The sequence below is a fragment of the Balaenoptera acutorostrata genome, chromosome 4, assembly GCF_949987535.1.
Source record: "Balaenoptera acutorostrata chromosome 4, mBalAcu1.1, whole genome shotgun sequence".
In the NCBI taxonomy this organism is placed as follows: Eukaryota; Metazoa; Chordata; class Mammalia; order Artiodactyla; family Balaenopteridae; genus Balaenoptera; species Balaenoptera acutorostrata.
In genome coordinates this window covers 32430302-32445299 of record NC_080067.1, presented here as the reverse complement: position 1 = coordinate 32445299, position 14998 = coordinate 32430302, and the positions used below count along the sequence as shown (strand labels likewise).

Genomic DNA, 14998 nt, shown 5'->3' with positions numbered 1-14998 from the left:
AATCAGGCAAGATGAGACAGATCCAAAAAAATATTGCTGTGATTTATGTCAAAGAGTTTCTGCTTATGTTTTCCTCTAGGATTTTTATAGTATATGGTCTTACATTTAGGTCTTTAATCCATTTTGAGTTTATTTTTGTATATGGTGTTAGAGAATGCTCTGATTTCAAACTGGACATGTAGCTGTCCAGTTTTCCCAGCACCATTTACTGAAGAGACTGTCTTTTCTCCATTGTATATTCTTGGCTCCTTTGTCATAGGTTAATTGACCATAAGAGCATGGGATTATTTCTGGGCTCTCTATCCTATTCTACTGATCTATGTGTCTGTTTTGTGCCCATACTGCACTGTTTTGATGACTGCAGCTTTGTAGTATAGTTTCAAATCAGGGTGGGGAGGTGGTGATTGTGATTCCTCCAGCTCTTTCCTTCTTTCTCAAGATTGTTTTGGCTATTCAGAGTCTTTTGTGTTTCCATACTAATTTTAAAATTATTTGATCTAGTTCTGTGAAAAATGCCTTGATATTTTGATAGGGATTACACTGAATTTGCAGATTGCCTTGGGTAGTATGGTCATACTTTTTTTTTGGATCTGTCTCCTAAAGTAAAGGAAATAAAAGCAAAAATAAACAAATGGGACCCAATTAAACTTAAAAGCTTTTGCACAGCAAAGGAAACCATCGACAAAAGGAAAAGACAACCTACTGGATGGAAGAAAATATTTACAATTGATATGACCAATAAGGGATTAATATCCAACATATACAAACAGCTCATACAACTAAACATAAACAAAAAATTTTTAAATGGGCAGAAGAACTGAATAGACAACTTTCCAAGGAGGAAATGCAGATGGCCAACAGGCACATGAAAAGTTGCACATCGTCACTAATCACCAGGGAAATGCAAATGAAAACCACATTGAAGGTGGGACCTTCAAGATGACAGAGGAGTAAGATGTGGAGATCAACTTCCTCCCCACAAATACATCAAAAATACCTCTACAAGTGGAACAACTCCTACAAAACACCTACTGAACACTGGCAGAAGACCTAAGACTTCCCAAAAGATGACTGAGGGTGCAGAGGTGGGGCCAAAACCAAAGCTGAACCCCAGGAGCTGTGCAAACAAAGAAGAGAAAGGGAAATCTCTCCCAGAAGCCTCAGAAGCAGTGGATTAAATCCCCACAATTAACTTGATGTACCCTGTATCTGTGGAACACCTGAACAGGCAACAATTTGTCACAAAATTGAGGCGGTGGACTTTAGGAGGAACTGTAGACATGGGATTTCCTGTCTGTGACTGATTTGTTTTTGATATTTATGTTTATCTTAGTTTAGGTTTTAGTGCTTATCAGTAATGGATTTGTTTATTGGTTTGGTTGCTCTCTTCTTTTTTATTAATTATTATTATTTATGTTAAAAATTAAAAATATTTTTTATTTATAATTTTTTTGTTCTTTTTATTTTTTTTCGTTCTTTTTTTCTCCCTTTTTTTCTGAGCTGTGTGACTGACAGGGTCTTGGTGCTCTGGGCTGCTGTCAGGCCTGAGCCTCTAAGGTTGACGAGCTGAGTTCAGGACATTGAACCACAAGAGACCTCCCATCCCCATGTAATATCAATCAGCAAGAGTTCTCCCAGAGATCTCTGTTTCACTGCTAAGACCCAACTCTACCCAGCGGCCAGCAAGCTCCACTGCTGGATGCCCCATGCCAAACAACTAGCAAAACAGGCACACACCCTACCCATTAGCAGAGAGGCTGCCTAAAATCATACTAAGCTCACAGACACTGCAGAACACACCACCGGATGTGGCCCTACCCACTGAGAGACACGATTCAACCCGACCCACTAGAACACAGGCACCAGTCCCTTCCACCAGGAAGCAGACACAAGCCACTGAACCAACCTTACCCACAGGGGGCAGAAGCCAAAAACAATGGGAACTACGAACCTGCAGCCTGCAAAAAGGAGACCCCAAACACAGTAAGTTAAGCAAAATGAGGAGACAGAGAAATATGCAGCAGATGAAGGAGTAAGGTAAAAACCCACGAGACCAAACAAATGAAGAGGAAATAGGCAGTCTACCTTAAAAAGAATTAAGAGTAATGATAGTAAAGATGAACCAAAATCTTGGAAATAGAATGGAGAAAATAGAAGAAACATTTAATAAGGACGTAGAAGAACTAAAGAGGAAACAAACAATGATGAACAACACAATAAATGAAATTTAAAATTCTCTAGAAGGAATCAATAGCAGAATAACTGAGGCAGAAGAACAGATAAGTGACAGGAAGATAAAATAGTGGAAATATATACCCCAGAGCAGAATAAAGAAAAAAGAATGAAAGGAATTGAAGACAGTCTCAGAGACACCTGGGACAACATTAAACGTACCAACATTCAAATTATAGGGGTCCCAGAAGAAGAGAAAAAAAAGGGACTGAGAAAATATTTGAAGAGATTATAATTGAAAATTTCCCTAATATGGGAAAGGAAATAGTAAATCAAGTCCAGGAAGCGCAGAGAGTCCATACAGGATAAACCCAAGGAGAAACATGCCAAAACACATATTAATCAAACTATCAAAAATTAAATACAAAGAAAAAATATTAAAAGCAGCAAGGATAAAGCAACAAATAACATACAAGGGAATCCCCATAAGGTTAACAGCTGATCTTTCAGCAGAAACTCTGCAAGCCAGAAGGAAGTGGCAGGACATATTTTAAGTGATGAAAGGGAAAAACCTACAACCAAAATTACTTTACCCAGAAAGAATCTCATTCAGGTTCGACAGAGAAATTAAAATCTTTACAGATGAGCAAAGGCTAAGAGAATTCAGCACCACCAAACCAGCTTTACAACAAATGCTAAAGGAAATTTTCTAGGCAGGAAATGGAAGAGAAGGAAAAGACCTACAAAAACAATCCCCAAACAATTAAGGAAATGGTAATAGGAACATACATATTGATAATTACCTTAAATGTAAATGGATTAAATGCTCCAGCCAAAAGACATGGACTGGCTGAATGGATACAAAAACAAGACCCATATATATTCTGTCTAAAAGAGACCCACTTCTGACTTAGGGACACATACAAACTGAAAGAAAGGGGATGGAAAAAGATATTCCATGCAAATGGAAATCAAAAGAAAGCTGGAATAGCAATTCTCATATCAGACAAAATAGACTTTAAAATAAAGACTATCACAAGAAGCAAAGAAGGACACTACATAATGATCAAGGGATGAATCCAAGAAGAAGATATAACAATTGTAAATATTTATGCACCCAACATAGGAGCACCTCAAAACATAAGACAAATGCTAACAGCCATAAAAGGGGAAATCAACAGTAACACAATCATAGTAGGGGACTTTAACACCCCACTTTCACCAATGGGCAGATCATCCAAACTGAAAATCAATAAGGAAACACAGGCTTTAAATGACACATTACACAAGACGGACTTAATTGATATTTATAGGACATTCCATGCAAAAACAACAGGATACACTTTCTTCTCAAGTGATCATGGAACATTCTCCAGAATAGATCATATCTTGAGTCACAAATTAAGCTTTGGTAAATTTAAGAAAACTGAAATCGTATCAAGTATCTTTTCTGACCACAATGCTATGAGACTAGATATCAATTACAGGAAAAAAAACTGTAAAAAATACAAACACATGGAGGCTAAACAATATGCTACTAAATAACCAAGAGATCACTGAAAAAATCAAGAGGAAATCAAAAGACACCTAGAAACAAATGACAATGAAAATACGATGACCCAAAACCTATGGGATGCAGCAAAAGCAGTTCTAAGAGGGAACTTTTTGGCAATACAATCCTACCTCAGAAAACAAGAAAAATCTCAAATAAACAACCTAACCTTACACCTAAAGCAATTAGAGAAAGAAGGAGAAGAAAGGAAAAAAAACCCAAAGTTAGCAGAAGGAAAGAAATCATAAAGATCAGAGAAGAAATAACTGAAAAAGAAATGAAGGAAACAATAGAAAAGATCAATACAACTAAAAGCTGGTTCTTTCAGAAAGTAAACAAAATTGATAAACAATTAGCCAGACTCATCAAGAAAAAAGGGAGAAGACTCAGATCAACAGAATTAGAGATGAAAAAGGGGAAATAATAACTGACACTGCAGAAATACAAAGGATCATGAGAGATTACTACAAGCAACTATATGCCAATAAAATGGACAACCTGGAAGAAATGGGCAAATTCTTAGAAAAGCACACCCTTCCAAGACTGTACCAGGAAGAAATAGAAAATATAAATAGACCAATCACAAGCACTGAAATTGAAACTGTGATTAAAATCTTCGAACAAACACAAGACCAGAGCCAGATGGCTTCACAGGCGAATTCTATCAAACATTTAGAGAAGAACTAACACCTATCCTTCTCAAACTCTTCCAAAATACAGCAGAGAGAGGAACACTCCCTAACACATTCTACGAGACCACCATCACCCTGACACCAAAACCAGACAAAGATGTTACAAAGAAAGAAAATTACAAGCAAATATCACTGATGAACATAGATGCAAAAATCCTCAACAAAATACAAGCAAACAGCACATTAAAAGGATCATACACCATGATCAGGTGGGGTTTATCCTAGGAATGCAAGCATTCTTCAATATATGCAATCAATTAATGTGACACATCATATTAACAAATTGAAGAATAAAAACCATATGATAATCTCAATGGATGCAGTAGAAGCTTTTGACAAAATTCAACACCCATTTAAGAAAAAAACTCTCCAGAAAGTAGGCACAGAGGGAACCTACCTCAACATAATAAAGGCCATATATGAAAAACCCACATCCAACGTCATTCTCAATGGTGAAAAACTGAAACCATTTCCTATAAGATCAGGAAGAAGACAAGATTGCCCACTCTCACCACTATTATTCAACATAGTTTTGGAAGTGTTAGCCACAACAATCAGAGAAGAAAAAGAAATAAAAGGAATAAAAATTGGAAAAGAAGAAGTAAAACTATCACTGTTTGCAGATGACATGACACTATACTTAGAAAATCCTAAGGATGCTACCAGAAAACTACTAGACCTAATCAATGAATTTGGTAAAGTTGCAGGATACAAAATTAATGCACAGAAATCTCTTGCATTCCTATACACTAATGATGAAATATCTGAAAGAGAAATTAAGGAAACACTCCCATTTACCACTGCAAGAAAAGAATAAGATGCCTAGGGATAAACCTACCTAAGTAGACAAAAGATCTGTATGCAGAAAACTATAAGACACTGATGAAAGAAATTAAAGACGATACAAACAGAAGGAGAGGTATACAATGTTCTTGGACTGGAAGAATCAACATGGTGAAAATGTCTATACTACCCAAAGCAATCTACAGATTCAGTGCAATCCCTATCAAACTACCAATGGCATTTTTCACAGAACTAGAACAAAAAATTTCACAATTTGTATAGAAACACAAAAGACCCCGAATAGCCAAAGCAATCTCGAGAAAGAAATACGGAGCTGGAGGAATCAGACACCCTGACTTCAGACTATACTACAAAGCTACAGTAATCAAGACAGTACGGTACTGGCACAAAAACAGAAATATAGGTCAATGGAACAGGATAGAAAGCCCAGAGATAAACCCACACACATATGGTCACCTTATCTTTGATAAAGGAGGCAAGAATATAGAATAGAGAAAAGACAGCCTCTTCAATTAGTGGTGCTGGGAAAACTAGACAGCTACATGTAAAAGAATGAAATTAGAACACTTCCTAACACCATACACAAAAATAAACTCAAAATGTATTAAAGACCTAAATGTAAGGCCAGACACTATCAAACTCTTAGAGGAAAACATAGGCAGAACACTCTATAACATAAATGACAGCAAGATCCTTTTTGACCCACCTCCTAGAGAAATGGAAATAAAAACAAAAATAAATAAGTGAGACCTAATGGAATTTAAAAGCTTTTGTACAGCAAAGGAAACCATAAACAATATGAAAAGACAACCGTCAGAATGGGAGAAAATATTGGCAAACAAAGAAACTGACAAAGGATTAATCTCCAAAATATGCAAGCAGGTCATGCAGCTCAATATCAAAAAAAAAAAAAAAACCCAATCCAAAAATGGGCAGAAGACCTAAATAGACATTTCTCCAAAGAAGATATTCAGATTGCCAACAAATACATGAAAGGATGCTCAAAATCACTAATCATTAGAGAAATGCACATCAAAACTACAAGGAGGTATCACCTCCCACTGGTCAGAATGGCCATCGTCAAAAAGTCTACAAACAATAAATGCTGGAGAAGTTGTGGAGAAAAGGGAACCCTCATACACTGTTGGTGGGAATGTAAATTGATACAGCCACTATGGAGAACAGTATGGAGGTTCCTTAAAAAACTAAAAATAGAACTACCATACGACCCAGCAATCCCACTACTGGGCATATACCATGAGAAAACCACAATTCAAAAAGAGTCATGTACCACAATGTTCATTGCAGCCCTATTCACAATAGCCAGGACATGGAAGCAACCTAAGTGTCCATCGACAGATGCATGGATAAAGAAGATGTGGCACATATATACAATGGAATATTACTCAGCCATAAAAAGAAACGAAAGTGATTTATTTGTAGTGAGGTGGATGGACCTAGAGTCTGTTATACAGAGTGAAGTAACTCAGAAAGAGAAAAACAAATACCGTATGCTAACACAAACATTTGGAATCTGAAAAAAAAAAAAGTTTCTGATGAACCTAGTGGCAGGACAGGAATAAAGATGCAGACGTAGTGAGTGGACTTGAGTGCATGGGGAGGGGGAAGGGTAAGGTGGGACGAAGTAAGAGAGTAGCATTGACATATATACACTACCAAATGTAAAACAGATAGCTAGTGGGAAGTAGCTGCATAGCACAGGGAGATCAGCTCGGTGCTTTGTGACCACCTAGAGGGGTGGGATAGGGAGGGTGGGAGGTAGATGCAAGAGGGAGGTGATATGGGGATATATGTATACATATAGCTGATTCATGTTATACAGCAGAAACTAACACAACATTGTAAAGCAACTATACTCCAATAAACATGTTCAAAAAAAAAAAACACACTGAGATATTACCTCACACCTGTCAGAATGGCTATCATTAAAATGAACACAAATAACAAATGTGGTGAGGGTGTGGAGAAAGGGGAATCCATGTATACTGTTGGTGGGAATGTAAATTGGTGCAACCACTGTGAAAAATAGTATGGAGGTTTCTCAATAAACTAAAAATAGAACTACCATATGTCCCAGCAATTCCATTCCTGGGTATATGTCTGAAAACAAAAAGAAAACTCTAATTCAAAAAGATACATGAACCGTACTGTTCACAGTAGCTTTATTTACAACTGAAAAGATATGGAAGCAATCTAAGTGTCCATGAACAGAATATGGAAGCAATCTAAGTGTCCATGAACAGATGAGTAGATAAAGAAGATGTGGTGTATATATAACACAAACACACACACACACACAGAATGGAATAATACTCAACCATAAAAAAGAATGTAATTTTGCCATTTGCAAAAACATGGATGGACTTGGAGGGTGTTATGTTTTGTGAAATAAGTCAGACAGATTAAGACAAATACTGTATGACATCACTTACACGTGGAATCTAAAATATACAGCAAACTAGTGAATACAACAAAAAAAGAAGCAGACTCACGGGTACAGACAACAAACTAGTGGTTACCAGTGGGGAGGTGGTGGAGGGGCAATATAGGGGTGGGGAAGTAGGGGGTACAAACTACTGGGTGTAAGACAGGCTCAAGGATGCATTGTACTAAATGGGGAATATAGCCAATATTTTGTAATAACTATAAATGGAATGTAACCTTTAAAGTTGTATTAACATTTTTTTAAATTAAAAAATATAGATCAGTTAAGATGACCAGGATGAACCTTCCTCTCCCAAACCACCAAAAGATGGGAAGAAAAAGAAAGAAAAATTAACCGTTGATAGTGAAACATCTGGCAGTATTTACTAAAGCTGAACATTTCACATACCATGTGGCCCCCAAAGTCTACTCCTAGTTGTATACCCAGAAGTAATTAATTTTAATTTTTACCAAAGGCACATACAAGGTTCATAGCAGTATTGTTTATAATAGTCCCAAAGTGGAAAATATGCCAGCAGCTACCAAAAGTAAAATAGGTAAATAAACCATGACGTGCTTATGTAATGGAATACAGCACAGCAATGAGAATGAATGAGCTACAAGGACTCATAAAATTATAAATAAATTTCACAAACACAAATTGAGTAAAGGAAGCCATACACAAAAAAGCACATACTTTAGCATTCTGTTTATATTAGGTTTATAAACAGGCAGAACTAATCAAGGATGAACGAAGTCAGAAAGCTTTTGTTCTTGGAGTGTTAGTGACTAGGGATTCTAGGATGTTGATATTGTTCTGTTTGGTTAAGGTGTGTTTACTTTGTGAAAAATCCCATCAGGATGGACACTTATGACTTGTACACTTTTCTGTATGTATGTTATATTTCATAGAAGTTAAAACAATCTGGGTTTAGTGAGATTTGATTTTAACCCTTCCAGATTCCCTGAATTCACCCTGATTCCCACAGAAGGCATCTTCATGTTAAACCCATTTTTACTCTGTTTATCAATAAGAGAGATAAGCTAAACAAATTCACTCAGTATTATTTAACATATTACACCTCTCACACATATGTATTTAAATTTCATAAAGAGAACTTCCAAGAAAGAACAATGTCAAACACAAAAGTGTGAACCATAAAAGTTGGCTTTCATTAATCACTTAGGAAGATAACTTCAAGTGAAAATTTTTTGACTTTCCTTGTTATAGAATGTATGAGAAGACATAGTCTCGTTACACATAAATCTCGATCACAGAAGTCAAAGTTAACAGTAAGAAACAGGGAAGGAAAGATGTTGAGGTTAGAGAAAAAGCTAAGAGTATCTATGCTCAATCTATAACAAACATCTCTTGAACTTTTAGTTTGTATCAAGCACTGAAATGTACTGGGGTTTCAATAGACAAAACAACGTACTCTCATAGAAGTTTACAATCTGGTAGTAAACAGAATTAATTTTTAAAACAGGGAAAGTGCTAATGTAATTATAGAAGATACACAAGTTTACACACTTCTGTCACTTTCTGACTGTGTGAAGTCCAGCAAGTTATTTAACCTCTGTGCTTATGTTTCCTCCTATATAAAAAGGAATTAATTGTACCTACCTCATAGAAATGTCATGAAGATGAAATGAATTATTCATAAAGTGCTTAAAACAAGGCTTGGCACATTGACATTTACACAGAACCTTTCATCAGTCTAAAATATATAGTTTAACATTTTGGAAATTGGGCTCTTAGAGTCAGTGGTGTCTTATACTCACTTACCTAAGGTGTGAGAGTTGGCATTGTTTTGGACCTGGCTGTCTATTTTTGTGGCTTGATTTCATGTCCATTTGAGGAAGAAATAAAAGTTTTGATTGTATCAGAAAACCTTAATTTGAAACCTTCTGGTAACATCAGTAAAATGCCTATGCAAATCTTCCAATGAAGGAGAAACTTGGAGCAAATTGTAGAAGAAAGCCAGTGATTTGGAGTTTGGAGCAAACTTTTATGAACCACTGCACCCCCAATGCTTCTGATGCCTTAAAAGAGAATATCATGTGGAATTGACCAATATTACATGGATATTGACATCTCCGAACTGAAAAGGAATTGCAAGTTGAATTCTGAATGTGAGTATTTTAGGAATATCTTTATTTCGTTTCAAAAAAAATTTTATATATGCACAAGAGGAATATACGGTAAAAAATAGGTCTAACTATTTCTGAAAGAGCTCTTTCAATAAAAGAAAAATAAAAATTCTGAATCCTATGAAACATTGTGTCATAGTTTAATTAGCATCACATTTTCCTTTCAAGTGATACCACATAAAATAAGATGTATCTTACCATCAGCAGTGTCTTAGTTTCAATGAAATATGGTAGGTATTTGTTAAATAAATGAAATATTGGGATGAGAACATAAAAGGGAAAATGGACCTTCTTAAGGATGAATTAGTCTTTGAGATAAGATCTGAAGAAGGGGTAGGTGTTAAGGGGGTGGACAAGAGGAAGAGTGTCCTAGGCAGAGGGAACAATATGTGCAAAGATACTATGGCCAGAGGGAACATGGCACTCAGAAAGGATTAACTAAGAAGACAGTGGTCACCTCACAACCCCATTTCAACCCATTTTCTTTTTGTTTTTTTTTTTAATCAGTCATCAATTTTATACACATCACTGTATACATGTCAATCCCAATCGCCCAATTCAGCACACCACCATCTCCACCCCACCGCAGTTTTCCCCCTTGGTGACCATACGTTTGTTCTCTACATCTGTGTCTCAACTTCTGCCCTGCAACCCGGTTCATCTGTACCATTTTTCTAGGTTCCACATACATGCGTTAATATACGATATTTGTTTTTCTCTTTCTGACTTACTTCACTCTGTATGACAGTCTCTAGATTCATCCACGTCTCAACAAATGACTCAATTTCGTCCCTTTTTATGGCTGAGTAATATTCCATTGTATATATGTACCACATCTTCTTTATCCATTCGTCTGTCAATGGGCATTTAGGTTGCTTCCATGACCTGGCTATTGTAAATAGTGCTGCAATGAACATTGGGGTGCATGTGTCTTTTTGAATTGTGGTTTTCTCTGGGTATATGCCCAGTAGTGGGATTGCTGGATCATATGGTAATTCTATTCTTAGTTTTTTAAGGAACCTCCGTATTGTTCTCCATAGTGGCTGTATCAATTTACATTCCCACCAACAGTGCAAGAGGGTTCCCTTTTCTCCACACCCTCTCCAGCATTTGTTGTTTGTAGATTTTCTGATGATGCCCATTCTAACTGGTGTGAGGTGATACCTCATTGTAGTTCTGATTTACATTTCTCAAATAATTAGTGATGTTGAGCATCTTTTCATGTGTTTCGTGGCCATCTGTATATCTTCTTTGGAGAAATGTCTATTTAGGTCTTCTGCCCATTTTTGGATTGGGGTGTTTGTTTCTTTACTATTGAGCTGAATGAGCTGTTCATATATTTTGGAGATTAATCCTTTGTCCGTTGATTCGTTTGCAAATATTTTCTCCCATTCTGAGGGTTGTCTTTTCATCTTGTTTGGTTTTCTTTGCTGTGCAAAAGCTTTGAAGTTTCATTAGGTCCCATTTGTTTATTTTTGTTTTTATTTCCATTACTCTAGGAGGTGGATCAAAAAAGATCTTGCTGTGATTTATGTCAAAGAGTGTTCTTCCTATGTTTTCCTCTAAGAGTTTTATACTGACCGGTCTTACATTTAGGTCTCGAATCCATTTTGAGTTTATTTTTGTGTATGGTGTTAGGGAGTATTCTAATTTCATTCTTTTACATGTAGCTGTCCAGTTTTCCCAGCACCACTTATTGAAGAGACTGTCTTTTCTCCATTGTATACTTTTGCCTCCTTTGTCATAGATTAGTTGACCATAGATTAGTCAACCCATTTTCAAGATTTAGTTTCCTTTCAGTTGAAAGCAGACTCTTCCTTTACACATATTGAAAATATATCCAATTTCCAGAACTCTGATCCTGGTTTGGAAATTAATATCTTTCCTTTGTGTCACATCTCATTTTTATTTTTAATGGAAAGGGGAAATCTACACTCATTGACAAGAAAGATATTTTAGCTGTTTTAATGTCTGAACATGAGAGTTTATTGTATGATTTTGTAATGATAGCTTTTACAAAATTGAATAAATATTATTTGATTATGACAAATAATGTAATGAATCCAACTACAAAATAAGAAAACTGATTGAATAACTGTACAACACAAGTTAAATCATAATGAAATAATTTGAGTTTAATTTGAGTGTAATAACCCATTTCATCTTCACATTTTTTCTTTCTTTTTAATATAGTAAGCTAATTACCTTTTTAAAACCTTTATATAATAACATTTATAAGGGCTAGAAAAGTATTCTGCTCTATGAACTCCAAAACCACTTATGATAGAAATATACATTTATGAGAAATAAAATAAATTGTGGATGAGGAATTATTTTAATGTGTTTCACTGTAATGTTAAAGAGGGTAGTGTTTATTATTTTTATTTTCAGATTTCTGAGCCATCATTTTAATAATTTTTTATCTTATGTTCTTCCGTTTTCCTTCTTAATTTCTCTAGTGATTTTAAAAGTAAATAGCTTGTTTTAATTACCCTAGACTTTTCATTTGCAATTTTAAAACACAGATCAGTCTCCAATTATATTATCACAAGTTACAGTAGTGGTTGATTTCTCCTTGCTATAAGATGAGGACATTTTATTATATTTCACTGCTGCCTTTCTAACTTTTGAATTTTGGTTCATATTAACTAGTATTTTCACCCAGATTATTTTTTTCCACTGGTAAAATATTTTCCCCAGAACTACTTTACCTTTATCATAAAGTTCTATCAGAATTCCCATTACAAACTTGACCTTCTCCAGTCTTTTGACTTTTCAAACAAACAAAACATAAAGATGATAACAGATAATGCATAACTAGACTACCAAGCATTTTCTAATTTTTTGCAGTATTCCATGGTGAAAAAAATGACTACTTATTTCAAACCATTTGTCTTTATCATGCTTTCCATTATCTTGTTCCAGATTTGATTAACCTGTTGGTACTGCTCATAGAGGCCTTTGGGATTTCTTTGTCGTACTTTTTAGTAAAACACAAGAAAAGATAGCAAAAGGAGTAAATAACAATTGATAGTTTTGATGTCAACAAGAATTTAAATCACAGACTACATTTTGTTTTAATAACATATATTTTATCATGGAAAAGATCAACTTCAAGAAAGTTGGTCAGGCAGGTTTTGTCCTAAATAACTTCAGTAATTAAAATAAATACAAAATTTGTAGATGTAATGTCATCATCCTGCCAATTGGCAAGGCTCACCAAAAAGAAATCTGAACTTGAGGACATTCGATGAAGTTTTGGTTCCATGAGCCCTCATCACCTCACTAGTGTTGCTGTAATACTTCCTATGTTGAATATAGATTCACTTTATACCAATCTCACTTAAGAAAGATCAACTATGTTCTTTTTGGCTTTCTTTCTGTCACCTTTAATAAGGTGCTTTTTCTTAACTAACCAATATGGAACTATCCTAATAGCCAAAGACTCCTGATTATTCTTATTAATTTTATTTCAGAGAATGTATTTTCCTCTTCAAGGACAATTTTTAACACTTGATTTTTATTTTGGAATTATATTTGCTTTGGAATTATATCATTTTATAGCCCAACCTTCCTATTCTTTATTTTGGTTTATTTCTGGTTCAACTGCAATGTGCTTTTCATCAACTTTTTTCATTGAGTAACATAGTGACAAACTTTCTAAGCTCATATATTTATAAAGTTATCTTTCAATTAATTTCTCATGTGATTGAAAACTTAGAGTACACAATTTTGAGGCACACCATTTGCTTCACCAACAATTGTGTAGACATTGCCAAATCTTCTGGAGTTTTGGTTAGAGGAGGCATTTGAGGCCAATTTGGTCTGTGATTTCCATTAAGGCAAATTTTAATTTCATTCTGGTGTCTATAGGACATTTTTCTATGCATTAAATTTAAAAAATTTAACCAGGGTAACCCTTCTCCAGGATTGTAAAAAGTCAGGTTAACTCAAGAGCTCTGTGTGCTGTACTGTCTATTTATATCATTAATCTATGACACTGAAATATAGCTACCCTCTTACTAGTCTCCCTGCCTCGCTAGGCTTTAGCTCCTGAGCCACAGTGACAGTGTCATTTTTGTGCTGTATCTCAAGTATGCTGCACAGTACTTGATACAACATAGCTCTGAATAAATATTTGTTAAGGGCATGAGTAAGCAAGTGCATGAAATTCCCCTTCAAATTCCAGAAAACTACAAAATTCCTCTAACTTAACTTCAGTGCAAGTCAATAGATAAACATAAGTATGAATGAGAATTAAATTAAATTTTTTTTTAATTTGAGAAAAATTAAAATACTGTGACAATACTAAAATATTGTGCCAAATAACCCATTGAATATCAACTATTATAATTGAATTCCATTTACCTGTGTTGCATCTGTTGATTCTTTCATGGATGTTAACTTCATTATGTGGTTGGCGATTTCTGATGGTATGATTATTTCCAGAGGGCACTGTCTTTCCTGGGAGTACGCTGTGTTTTAGATGTAAGCATACACATGATTTTTAAGTTTTCCTCTGAGAGGGGCAAAGTTTACTCTCAAAACACTGAGAATAAAAATTCTAATCTCCTAGCTGTATGTGGGCGGACTTGGGTTCCAATTTCTCCCAGGTCACTCTCTGCCCCACCCAGAGCTGTGGGCAGATGGAAAATTTCCATGCCATATTTCAGGAGAATAAGCAGAGTATGCCTCCTCTTTCCTGAGTTTATATGGAGGCTTCATGCCTTTCAAGATATGAAGGGCCTCTTCTTGCAACCTTATTTGGGCATCAAAATCCATGATCCAACCCCATAAAATTTAAATCTATGTTGGAAAAGCCTAGGCCCACCTTGACTTCAACACTGCATTGACTTTGTATTCTTGGTACATTAATAGCATCTGACAAATTTCATTTATTTTTTCTTTGAGTTCAGCTGTATAATATTTAATAGCTTTCATTTACACAGCATTCCGATGTATTTTGAACAGAAGTTCACTATTGATTCAAATATTCATCTTTATATTTCCAGTGTCTTCTCAAGTCTGTGGGCCATAGTTGCTCCTCAATTGTCTTCTGGATTAATTATTTAATACGTGAATAAGGCAGACGTGAATGTCCTAAGAGCGGATGTTCATTCGAAGAATGAAGAATAAACATCAAAAAGGCCTATCTTATATGATCAGGGGAAAAAAATAATAG

At 35.3% G+C, this 14998-nt stretch overlaps 1 long non-coding RNA gene across 1 annotated transcript in view; it reads right to left on the bottom strand.

The window, feature by feature from the left end:
- Positions 1-14998, bottom strand: part of LOC130708141 (uncharacterized) — a 343308-nt gene that overhangs the window by 142312 nt on the left and 185998 nt on the right. Inside the window, exon 3 of the long non-coding RNA XR_009008209.1 lies at positions 14185-14291. This is a non-coding gene — a long non-coding RNA (uncharacterized LOC130708141). The remainder of the gene's footprint in view (positions 1-14184; positions 14292-14998) is intronic.